This window comes from Lactuca virosa, chromosome 2 (assembly GCF_052849685.1).
Source record: "Lactuca virosa cultivar CGN04683 chromosome 2, Lactuca_virosa_CGN04683_v6, whole genome shotgun sequence".
In the NCBI taxonomy this organism is placed as follows: Eukaryota; Viridiplantae; Streptophyta; class Magnoliopsida; order Asterales; family Asteraceae; genus Lactuca; species Lactuca virosa.
Genome location: NC_136427.1, coordinates 297,042,872 through 297,056,154, shown reverse-complemented (window position 1 = coordinate 297,056,154; position 13,283 = coordinate 297,042,872).

Below are 13,283 nucleotides of genomic sequence, written 5' to 3'. Positions count from 1 at the left end.
ACTCTTGGGCCATCAAAACTTTTCTCATCTTTCAAAGGAATGGCACATGTGCTATGCCATGGGCTCTCTTCAGACGGTAGTTTGTCTTGAGCTTCCATTATACTTATTGTTTGAGAAATTTGTGTTATTTGTTTCTCTAAGCTTTTGAGGCTAGCTTGGGTTGTTTCTTGGAAAATTTGGGTAGATGTGGCAATGCTCTTCACAATGTCCTCTAAGGACATGCTTGGAATTTCAGGTTGTTGAGGAGGTGGAGGATATGGATGTTGGAATTGTGGAGTTGGTTGGTGTTTTTCATTTCTCCAAGCTTGATATGGGCTTTGGTATTGGTTGTATCCCCAAGCTTGATTGTTGTCCCACCATTGATCATGTTGAGGTTGATCATAAATCCATTGGTTTGACCAGTAGTAGCTTCCCTTCTCTTGCACTTCTTCCCATTCTCCTTGTGAATATGGACACATATCGGAATGATGTCCATTTTGGGCGCAATTATCGCAAAGAAGAGGCGAGGGTTGCACACTTTGGTCACTTTCAATCATCATAACTAACTGAGCTAGCTCAGAAAGTTTATCTTCAATGCAAGGAGTGTTCATTTCTGAACCATAATTTTTTTTTCAATTTTTTTTAGTTTTAAACTAGAGTACCTGCACAATAAGATCTAGGCATAGAGAAACAAACTGATTAAATATAAACCAATCCCCGGCAACGACGCCAAAATTTGGTGGTTGTCGAGGCCAACAAAATTAATAACCCTAATTATTACACACTAAAATAGTGTATAGTGGTAAAGGGATCGAATCCACGGGGATTGGTTCAATTTAATAACTCTATGAAAAATCTCTTTGTAAAAATACTTGGAAAATGACAATAAATTAAAACTGGGGGTTTTGGTGTTTTGAAATACTTGAAACAAACTAGAATTAACTAAGATTTAAATTGACAATTTCAACAAAAATAAGAGTTTGATGTAAAATCAATAAGAGAAGGATGGTTGACTTAAGGTTCCTCACTTTGACTTTTGATGAACATATCATTAGAATCAAATGGTGCAATACTTGTTTTAAACCCTTAATTTGGCTATAGTAATCCAAGGGGCTTGAGATTACCTAGACTTTTCTTAATTGTTGAAATGGTTAGAGAAGCTCATAACAATTTCCTTAGTTAAAGTCACTAATTCCATTAAGCATGTAATTAGTGAAAGTCAACTAGCATTAAGAACCAAAAAAGTCACCAAATCCAAGAGGGGTCAAATGCTTTCACCACCATGTTGGAGAAAATGTTTTTATGATTGTGTGAAGTAAAACTAACACAAGAATCACTTGTTGCTTGCTAATTTGAAGATCCTTTACTTAATCAAGAAATTAGCCAACTAATCACCACAAACACATTTAAACTCATGAATAAAAACATGCAAGTAATGATAAGATGTTAAAACACAAAACATTTTCATAAAGATTCAAACACAAATTCATGGATTCTTCAATATTCAACAAAAGTTCAAAGGATTCAACAAAAGTCAACCAAGATTAGTTTAGCCAAGCATGACTAAACTCAAGGAAACAAAGTTAGTTAAGATTGTACCAAACATTTAGCAAGAATTAAGAGATGAAAATGGTGAAGTTCTTGAGGGTTCTTGGCCTTCAAAAATGCTCCAAACTCCAGAGAGAAAGTCTCAAAATCGGACCTCCAAGATTAGGCTGAAGAGGCACACCAACCTTCCCAATATAGAGCTCTAGACAAAATCCCGAATTTGCCCTTGTCAGGATTCCATGCGGGCCGCGGGGAATCTTACGCGGGCCGCGTGACTATGTCGGAGTTTTTGGGCTTCTTCAAGTTTTGGGCCCCCACAACTATTCAATTGGCCCAGTTCGAGTCCGATCAGCTTCTAGCCCATTTTTCTTCAAGTTCTCTTCAATTTGAGCCCAATTTGACTTTTCCAAATCCTCCAAAGCTCTTGTAATCGCCCGATCATCAGCCTCCGCACACTCAAAAATTCTCCCGCGCCTTGCAAATTTAAATTTCAAATCTTCCAAGCCTTCAAGCAATTGACAAGCCCACTCCATGAATCACCTCCATAGCCATCAAGCATGAAATCCCCATTTCCCTTCAAGCCCAATTGCCTCCCAAGAGTCCCGCTCCGCTAGTCTTCAAAAAATCTGCAATAATGCTCAAGAAACTAGAAAATACCCGAAATGGTCATAAAAATAACAAAAAGGAAAATATGCATGGAAATTAACTAAAATGCGAATGAAATGTTCTAAAAAAACTATAAAAAGAAGTAAATAAAATGGAGCTATCAAATCACCCCAAGCTTAAACCTTACTTGTCCTCAAGTAAGACAAGACTAAAATGAACTCGGGATGAACTATCCTAGGGAAAATAAAAAGAATGGATAGAACCGCGGAACCTGATCACCGTTAGTCAACATGGTCAGAATTGATCTTGCTATTACCTCACGAATTTTTCATCCGATGACAATGGGACCATAAACCACAGCTAGGACAACTCCTTTAGGTGAGTAAGGAGGGATGAGCAGTCGCAGCCCAATGGAACATGCATACAATGAAGAACATCTGTAGTAGGGAGAAAGCAGTTGGATGGGCTCGTATGGAGCTCTTCTTTTAAGTGTACACTCTGATCTCACGTCTGCCGGCTACTCTCATGTGTAATTAGGTTTAATTGTTGGGGCACCGTTGTAGGAATCGGTTCACTTAGTGTTGGCCCAAACCTCCTGTAGTATCCGACTCGACAGTCTCCCTAACATCACCAATTTGCGAAAAAAACAACTCGATCTATATACAATAAAACAACTCTATATAAATGAATATCAAACGTCGGGTGACCAAAATATAGGAAAATTTGTTGAATAATTGAACCGGTCACCTATCTACGATTATTGTAGCTTGAATTTTTTTTTTGTTTTATTTTTTTTTTTATTTTATTTATTTATTTTTTTTTTTTGTTAAACACTTGAAGGTAATGTATTAACAATCGAAATTTTTAACAAGAAAACCCTTTGACTCGAAATTTGGTTCCCAAAAGTGTGTAAGTGGAACCGAAAGGGTAGTAATATAAACCGAATGGTCTAAGTGTGAAAATGACCATGTGTGGAGCATAAAGATGTAATGTAAGCTCCTTTTCAAACTTGCAATTTTTCAAAAATAATGAAAATGTCTATATGCGGACTAAAAGACTCTCTAAGATCCTAAGAAAATCGCAAAAAGATATGGTGATGTAAAGAGACCGGATATGGATTCTACTCGGGGACAAGCACCAGTGCTTCATCTTAACGGTTCAAACATGATCAAGTGTGATCCTCTCAACGGTAGTGACCGTAAGGCTAAGAACATCCATTGCTATAGTATATCCTACAGTTGTTAGTATTGCATGCATAATTCTTCATGAAAACTACATGGCCATGATCACTTACCCCTTTAAGCTTCCGGTATCTGATCCCAAGTATGAAGTCCCAAACTGCAGCTGGTGGTCCCGGTTCGATGGGTGAGATAACAACAAGGTCCTGGACCAATAATGATACAATAACTATGAACCTGTTCCATGGCATCCAAGGGGGTGAGAATAAACAGATAACAAAAATGCATGAATGTTAATGCCTTAAGCTAAATGTTATGCAAAAATAGAAAGTAGAAAAGAAGAAAATAAAATCTTTTTGGAATTTTATAAAAAAAAATGAATGCAAATTAGCTTAAAACTAAAATGAAATGCAACCTAACAAAAAAATGCATGAAAAAGTAAAAGCAAAAGGGAAATGCCCCACCCCATGCTTAAGAACAAGCATTGTCCTCAGTGCTTAAGGAAAGGGCGGAAATAACCTAAATCGGAGGGTCGGGTAGAGCATAGGGGTTTGTAGAGGAGGAAAAATGGTGAAGAATGGCGGTGGTCTCGCGGGATTCTGACCGATAGATCTCCGGGAAATTGAGTTTTTGTACGGAGCGCGGGTAAGGCACGGGCTGCGTGTTGGCCGCGTCTAGTTTTCTCGAAATCTCACTGATTCTTCTGACCTTTCACGCGGGCCGCGTGCTGGTCGCACGGAGGCCGCGGGACCTGAAGCTTGAAAATGGCAAAGAATCGGAAATCTGCGCGGGCCGCGTGGAACCCGCACGATGGCCGCACAAAGTCTTACGCGGGCCGCGTGGAACCCGCACGCTGGCCGTGTGTGCTGAACAGGGTTGGAGGTGATTCTTCTACGCGGGCAAGGAATGGGCCGCACATAAGCCGCACAAGACCTTACGCGGGCCGCGTGGAATTTCACGCGGGCCGCGTGACTTCCTGCACTTCAAAATTTAAAATTTTTCTAAAAACTTGATTTTTGGCCAAAATGATTCCCGCAAAATCCCGGGTTTCAAAAACACAACAAAAGTTTGGACGAAAGGTGAGAATAAAGCTTGAAATTTTTCAAAAATGAACATTTTCAAAATCATTTTATTCGCTTTATAAAAGACGAAAGCACAATGCTTCCCAAAAATGCCCTTCTTTAACGTCTTCGGCGAGACGCCTCCAAACTTCACTTTAACACTTTGGGGCGTCCAAATGGACGACATCTTGGACATTTGAATCAAAACCTTCATATAATGGCTTCAACCAATGTCCATTAACCTTGAAAACTTGCCCCGTGTCAACATTTTTTAATTTCCACATCTCCATTGGGACTCTTTTCTTGTATTTGACTTTCTTTTTACGGAAAAACCATACCGGACTTAGACCTGTCATAATAGAAAGAATCCAACCATATTCTTTCTTGTACTTGTTTAGTAAGGTGACCAACTCTTCCATATTCGACATAGCGGTCGAGTTGGTGACCGGTTGGGTGTCTTCCTTCTCGGGATATGTATCATTTAAAGGGTTCGACAGATTTATCGTTTTCGGCTCTTGTGGTTTGTCTACCACTGGAGTTAGTTTATCAATGGTAGTGGGTGGCTCAAACTCTCTTTCGTTAACCCCCAACACGTCCTCTATAGTTTCATTGACATCTTTCTCAATTTCTTCTTCCTCTTTGACAGCCTCTTCCATTTCTACTCCTTCTTCCTCTTCTCCACATAACACTCTTGGGCCATCAAAACTTTTCTCATCTTTCAAAGGAATGGCGCATGTGCTATGCCATGGGCTCTCTTCAGACGGTAGTTTGTCTTGAGCTTCCATTATACTTATTGTTTGAGAAATTTGTGTTATTTGTTTCTCTAAGCTTTTGAGGCTAGCTTGGGTTGTTTTTTGGAAAATTTGGGTAGATGTGGCAATGCTCTTCACAATGTCCTCTAAGGACATGCTTGGAATTTCAGGTTGTTGAGGAGGTGGAGGATATGGATGTTGGAATTGTGGAGTTGGTTGGTGTTTTTCATTTCTCCAAGCTTGATATGGGCTTTGGTATTGGTTGTATCCCCAAGCTTGATTGTTGTCCCACCATTGATCATCTTGAGGTTGATCATAAATCCATTGGTTTGACCAGTAGTAGCTTCCCTTCTCTTGCACTTCTTCCCATTCTCCTTGTGAATATGGACACATATCGGAATGATGTCCATTTTGGGCGCAATTATCGCAAAGAAGAGGCGAGGGTTGCACACTTTGGTCACTTTCAATCATCATAACTAACTGAGCTAGCTCAGAAAGTTTATCTTCAATGCAAGGAGTGTTCATTTCTGAACCATAATTTTTTTTTCAATTTTTTTTAGTTTTAAAATAGAGTACCTGCACAATGGATCTAGGCATAGAGAAACAAACTGATTAAATATAAACCAATCCCCGGCAACGGCGCCAAAATTTGGTGGTTGTCGAGGCCAACAAAATTAATAACCCTAATTATTACACACTAAAATTTGGATTTGTCATGGAACCATTTGACAGGATCGATTCCAACATATTTGGGTGATTTTAGGTCTCTCTTTTACTTGGATTTATCAAACAACTCCTTGTCAGGAGAGATACCCAAAAATCTAACACAGTTACAAAGCCTCATTTCAAGTGATATCCTATTAGAAGAACCATCCACAGATTTTACATTCTTTAAGTATAAAGACATGTCAATGAGCAGAGTGACCTATCAGTACAAGCAGATCACCACATTTCCACCATTTTTAGACCTTAGTAGCAAACTCCTCACTGGCCGAATCTGGCTAGAGTTTGGAAACTTGAAAAACCTACATATTTTGGATCTGAACCATAACAATTTATCAAGATTTCATTGATGATGCATGGTTACGTGCTACCACGGTATAATTCTCTTTGTTATGCATTTTCATATAAAAAAATAACAAATTAATCTGCAAATGCTAAGACTTAAGGGGCAAAATGCAACAAATACCAATGTACTTTTGTTTATTTGTGTAATGGAACATCCAACTTTGATGTGATGAAAGTAGGTTGTTATTTCTTACATTTAAGCGAAATTCATGTTTCAGGAATCACGGCTACAAGCAACGTAAAGGAAGATGGATGATTTTCATGTAATATTGAAAATTATGTTAGAAGTTAAGTTGTATATTTTTGTAAATTTGGTTCTTGAAAAAGGATAAATATCTTATCTTTAAACCAAAGGGCTAGAATTTAATGAGTTTGATAGCAACTTACTTTCCTTGTTTTTACCATTGTAGGCAATTTATTTTATTTTGTGGTTGGATCAAGATACGTATGAAATGCTGCTATTCGTGAGTGAAAAAATAAAAGAAAAAAAAATGATGTTATAAGTGAAGAGAGACGTGAAAGAAAACATAAAGGGGAGATTAGGGTATTGGCATGAAGGAATGATTAAAGGGATCGAATCCACGGGGATTGGTTCAATTTAATAACTCTATAAAAAATCTCTTTGTAAAAATACTTGGAAAATGACAATAAATTAAAACTGGGGGTTTTGGTGTTTTGAAATACTTGAAACAAACTAGAATTAACTAAGATTTAAATAGACAATTTCAACAAAAATAAGAGTTTGATGTAAAATCAATAAGAGAAGGATGGTTGACTTAAGGTTCCTCACTTTGACTTTTGATGAACATATCATTAGAATCAAATGGTGCAATACTTGTTTTAAAGCCTTAATTTGGCTATAGTAATCCAAGGAGCTTGAGATTACCTAGACTTTTCTTAATTGTTGAAATGGTTAGAGAAGCTCATAACAATTTCCTTAGTTAAAGTCACTAATTCCATTAAGCATGTAATTAGTGAAAGTCAACTAGCATTAAAAACCAAAAAAGTCACCAAATCCAAGAGGGGTCAAATGCTTTCACCACCATGTTGGAGAAAATGTTTTTATGATTGTGTGAAGTAAAACTAACACAAGAATCACTTGTTGCTTGCTAATTTGAAGATCCTTTACTTAATCAAGAAATTAGCCAACTAATCACCACAAACACATTTAAACTCATGAATAAAAACATGCAAGTAATGATAAGATGTTAAAACACAAAACATTTTCATAAAGATTCAAACACAAATTCATGGATTCTTCAATATTCAACAAAAGTTCAAAGGATTCAACAAAAGTCAACCAAGATTAGTTTAGCCAAGCATGACTAAACTCAAGGAAACAAAGTTAGTTAAGATTGTACCAAACATTTAGCAAGAATTAAGAGATGAAAATGGTGAAGTTCTTGAGGGTTCTTGGCCTTCAAAAATGCTCCAAACTCCAGAGAGAAAGTCTCAAAATCGGACCTCCAAGATTAGGCTGAAGAGGCATACCAACCTTCCCAATATAGAGCTCTAGACAAAATCCCGAATTTGCCCTTGTCAGGATTCCATGCGGGCCGCGGGGAATCTTACGCGGGCCGCGTGACTATGTCGGAGTTTTTGGGCTTCTTCAAGTTTTGGGCCCCCACAGTTATTCAATTGGCCCAGTTCGAGTCCGATCAGCTTCTAGCCCATTTTTCTTCAAGTTCTCTTCAATTTGAGCCCAATTTGACTTTTCCAAATCCTCCAAAGCTCTTGTAATCGCCCGATCATCAGCCTCCGCACACTCAAAAATTCTCCCGCGCCTTGCAAATTTAAAGTTCAAATCTTCCAAGCCTTCAAGCAATTGACAAGCCCACTCCATGAATCACCTCCATAGCCATCAAGCATGAAATCCCCATTTCCCTTCAAGCCCAATTGCCTCCCAAGAGTCCCGCTCCGCTAGTCTTCAAAAAATCTGCAATAATGCTCAAGAAACTAGAAAATACCCGAAATGGTCATAAAAATAACAAAAAGGAAAATATGCATGGAAATTAACTAAAATGCGAATGAAATGTGCTAAAAAACTATAAAAAGAAGTAAATAAAATGGAGCTATCAAATCACCCCAAGCTTAAACCTTACTTGTCCTCAAGTAAGACAAGACTAAAATGAACTCGGGATGAACTATCCTAGGGAAAATAAAAAGAATGGATAGAACCGCGGAACCTGATCACCGTTAGTCAACATGGTCAGAATTGATCTTGCTATTACCTCACGAATTTTTCATCCGATGACAATGGGACCATAAACCACAGCTAGGACAACTCCTTTAGGTGAGTAAGGAGGGATGAGCAGTCGCAGCCCAATGGAACATGCATACAATGAAGAACATCTGTAGTAGGGAGAAAGCCGTTGGATGGGCTCGTGTGGAGCTCTTCTTTTAAGTGTACACTCTGATCTCACGTCTGCCGGCTACTCTCATGTGTAATTAGGTTTAATCGCTCGGGCACCGTTGTAGGAATCGGTTCACTTAGTGTTGGCCCAAACCTCCTGTAGTATCCGACTCGACAGTCTCCCTAACATCACCAATTTGCGAAAAAAAAACAACTCGATCTATATACAATAAAACAACTCTATATAAATGAATATCAAACGCCGGGTGACCAAAATATAGGAAAATTTGTTCAGTAATTGAACCGGTCACCTATCTACGATTATTGTAGGTTGAATTTTTTTTTTGTTTTATTTTATTTTATTTTATTTTATTTTTTTTGTTAAACACTTGAAGGTAATGTATTAACAATCGAAATTTTTAACAAGAAGACCCTTTGACTCAAAATTTGGTTCCCAAAAGTGTGTAAGTGGAACCGAAAGGGTAGTAATATAAACCGAATGGTCTAAGTGTGAAAATGACCATGTGTGGAGCATAAAGATGTAATGTAAGCTCCTTTTCAAACTTGCAATTTTTCAAAAATAATGAAAATGTCTATATGCGGACTAAAAGACTCTCTAAGATCCTAAGAAAATCGCAAAAAGATATGGTGATGTAAAGAGACCGGATATGGATTCTACTCGGGGACAAGCACCAGTGCTTCATCTTAACGGTTCAAACATGATCAAGTGTGATCCTCTCAACGGTAGTGACCGTAAGGCTAAGAACATCCATTGCTATAATATATCCTACAGTTGTTAGTATTGCATGCATAATTCTTCATGAAAACTACCTGGCCATGATCACTTACCCCTTTAAGCTTCCAGCATCTGATCCCAAGTATGAAGTCCCAAACTGCAGCTGGTGGTCCCGGTTCGATGGGTGAGATAACAACAAGGTCCTGGACCAATAATGATACAATAACTATGAACCTGTTCCATGGCATCCAAGGGGGTGAGAATAAACAGATAACAAAAATGCATGAATGTTAATGCCTTAAGCTAAATGTTATGCAAAAATAGAAAGTAGAAAAGAAGAAAATAAAATCTTTTTGGAATTTTATAAAAAAAAATGAATGCAAACATGATCAAGTGTGATCCTCTCAACGGTAGTGACCGTAAGGCTAAGAACATCCATTTCTATAATATATCCTACAGTTGTTAGTATTGCATGCATAATTCTTCATGAAAACTACCTGGCCATGATCACTTACCCCTTTAAGCTTCCAGCATCTGATCCCAAGTATGAAGTCCCAAACTGCAGCTGGTGGTCCCGGTTCGATGGGTGAGATAACAACTAGGTCCTGGACCAATAATGATACAATAACTATGAACCTGTTCCATGGCATCCAAGGGGGTGAGAATAAACAGATAACAAAAATGCATGAATGTTAATGCCTTAAGCTAAATGTTATGCAAAAATAGAAAGTAGAAAAGAAGAAAATAAAATCTTTTTGGAATTTTATAAAAAAAATGAATGCAAATTAGCTTAAAACTAAAATGAAATGCAACCTAACAAAAAAATGCATGAAAAAGTAAAAGCAAAAGGGAAATGCCCCACCCCAAGCTTAAGAACAAGCATTGTCCTCAATGCTTAAGGAAAGGGCGGAAATAACCTAAATCGGAGGGTCGGGTAGAGCATAGGGGTTTGTAGAGGAGGAAAAATGGTGAAGAATGGCGGTGGTCTCGCGGGATTCTGACCGGTAGATCTCCGGGAAATTGAGTTTTTATACGGAGCGCGGGTAAGGCGCGGGCCGCGTGTTGGCCGCGTCTAGTTTTCTCGAAATCTCACTGATTCTTCTGACCTTTCACGCGGGCCGCATGCTGGTCGCACGGAGGCCGCGGGACCTGAAGCTTGAAAATGGCAAAGAATCGGAAATCTGCGCGGGCCGCGTGGAACCCGCACGATGGCCGCACAAAGTCTTACGCGGGCCGCGTGGAACCCGCACAAAGTCTTACGCGGGCCGTGTGCTGAACAGGGTTGGAGGTGATTCTTCTACGCAGGCAAGGAATGGGCCGCACATAAGCCGCACAAGACCTTACGCGGGCCGCGTGACTTCCTGCACTTCAAAATTTAAAATTTTTCTAAAAACTTGATTTTTGGCCAAAATGATTCCCGCAAAATCCCGGGTTTCAAAAACACAACAAAAGTTTGGACGAAAGGTGAGAATAAAGCTTGAAATTTTTCAAAAATGAACATTTTCAAAATCATTTTATTCGCTTTATAAAAGACGAAAGCACAATGCTTCCCAAAAATGCCCTTCTTTAACGTCTTCGGCGAGACGCCTCCAAACTTCACTTTAACACTTTGGGGCGTCCAAATGGACGACATCTTGGACATTTGAATCAAAACCTTCATATAATGGCTTCAACCAATGTCCATTAACCTTGAAAACTTGCCCCGTGTCAACATTTTTTAATTTCCACATCTCCATTGGGACTCTTTTCTTGTATTTGACTTTCTTTTTACGGAAAAACCATACCGGACTTAGACCTTTCATAATAGAAAGAATCCAACCATATTCTTTCTTGTACTTGTTTAGTAAGGTGACCAACTCTTCCATATTCGACATAGCGGTCGAGTTGGTGACCGGTTGGGTGTCTTCCTTCTCGGGATATGTATCATTTAAAGGGTTCGACAGATTTATCGTTTTCGGCTCTTGTGGTTTGTCTACCACTGGAGTTAGTTTATCAATGGTAGTGGGTGGCTCAAACTCTCTTTCGTTAACCCCCACCACGTCCTCTATAGTTTCATTGACATCTTTCTCAATTTCTTCTTCCTCCTTGACAGCCTCTTCCATTTCTACTCCTTCTTCCTCTTCTCCACATAACACTCTTGGGCCATCAAAACTTTTCTCATCTTTCAAAGGAATGGCACATGTGCTATGCCATGGGCTCTCTTCAGACGGTAGTTTGTCTTGAGCTTCCATTATACTTATTGTTTGAGAAATTTGTGTTATTTGTTTCTCTAAGCTTTTGAGGCTAGCTTGGGTTGTTTCTTGGAAAATTTGGGTAGATGTGGCAATGCTCTTCACAATGTCCTCTAAGGACATGCTTGGAATTTCAGGTTGTTGAGGAGGTGGAGGATATGGATGTTGGAATTGTGGAGTTGGTTGGTGTTTTTCATTTCTCCAAGCTTGATATGGGCTTTGGTATTGGTTGTATCCCCAAGCTTGATTGTTGTCCCACCATTGATCATGTTGAGGTTGATCATAAATCCATTGGTTTGACCAGTAGTAGCTTCCCTTCTCTTGCACTTCTTCCCATTCTCCTTGTGAATATGGACACATATCGGAATGATGTCCATTTTGGGCGCAATTATCGCAAAGAAGAGGCGAGGGTTGCACACTTTGGTCACTTTCAATCATCATAACTAACTGAGCTAGCTCAGAAAGTTTATCTTTAATGCAAGGAGTGTTCATTTCTGAACCATAATTTTTTTTTCAATTTTTTTTAGTTTTAAACTAGAGTACCTGCACAATGAGATCTAGGCAGAGAGAAACAAACTGATTAAATATAAACCAATCCCCGGCAACGGCGCCAAAATTTGGTGGTTGTCGAGGCCAACAAAATTAATAACCCTAATTATTACACACTAAAATTTGGATTTGTCATGGAACCATTTGACAGGATCGATTCCAACATATTTGGGTGATTTTAGGTCTCTCTTTTACTTGGATTTATCAAACAACTCCTTGTCAGGAGAGATACCCAAAAATCTAACACAGTTACAAAGCCTCATTTCAAGTGATATCCTATTAGAAGAACCATCCACAGATTTTACATTCTTTAAGTATAAAGACATGTCAATGAGCAGAGTGACCTATCAGTACAAGCAGATCACCACATTTCCACCATTTTTAGACCTCAGTAGCAAACTCCTCACTGGCCGAATCTGGCTAGAGTTTGGAAACTTGAAAAACCTACATATTTTGGATCTGAACCATAACAATTTATCAAGATTTCATTGATGATGCATGGTTACGTGCTACCACGGTATAATTCTCTTTGTTATGCATTTTCATATAAAAAAATAACAAATTAATCTGCAAATGTTAAGACTTAAGCGGCAAAATGCAACAAATACCAATGTACTTTTGTTTATTTGTGTAATGGAACATCCAACTTTGATGTGATGAAAGTAGGTTGTTATTTCTTACATTTAAGCGAAATTCATGTTTCAGGAATCACGGCTACAAGCAACGTAAAGGAAGATGGATGATTTTCATGTAATATTGAAAATTATGTTAGAAGTTAAGTTGTATATTTTTGTAAATTTGGTTCTTGAAAAAGGATAAATATCTTATCTTTAAACCAAAGGGTTGGAATTTAATGAGTTTGATAGCAACTTACTTTCCTTGTTTTTACCATTGTAGGCAATTTATTTTATTTTGTGGTTGGATCAAGATACGTATGAAATGCTGCTATTCGTGAGTGAAAAAATAAAAGAAAAAAAAATGATGTTATAAGTGAAGAGAGACGTGAAAGAAAACATAAAGGGGAGATTAGGGTATTGGCATGAAGGAATGATTAAAGGGATCGAATCCACGGGGATTGGTTCAATTTAATAACTCTATGAAAAATCTCTTTGTAAAAATACTTGGAAAATGACAATAAATTAAAACTGGGGGTTTTGGTGTTTTGAAATACTTGAAACAAACTAGAATTAACTAAGATTTAAATAGACAATTTCAACAAAAA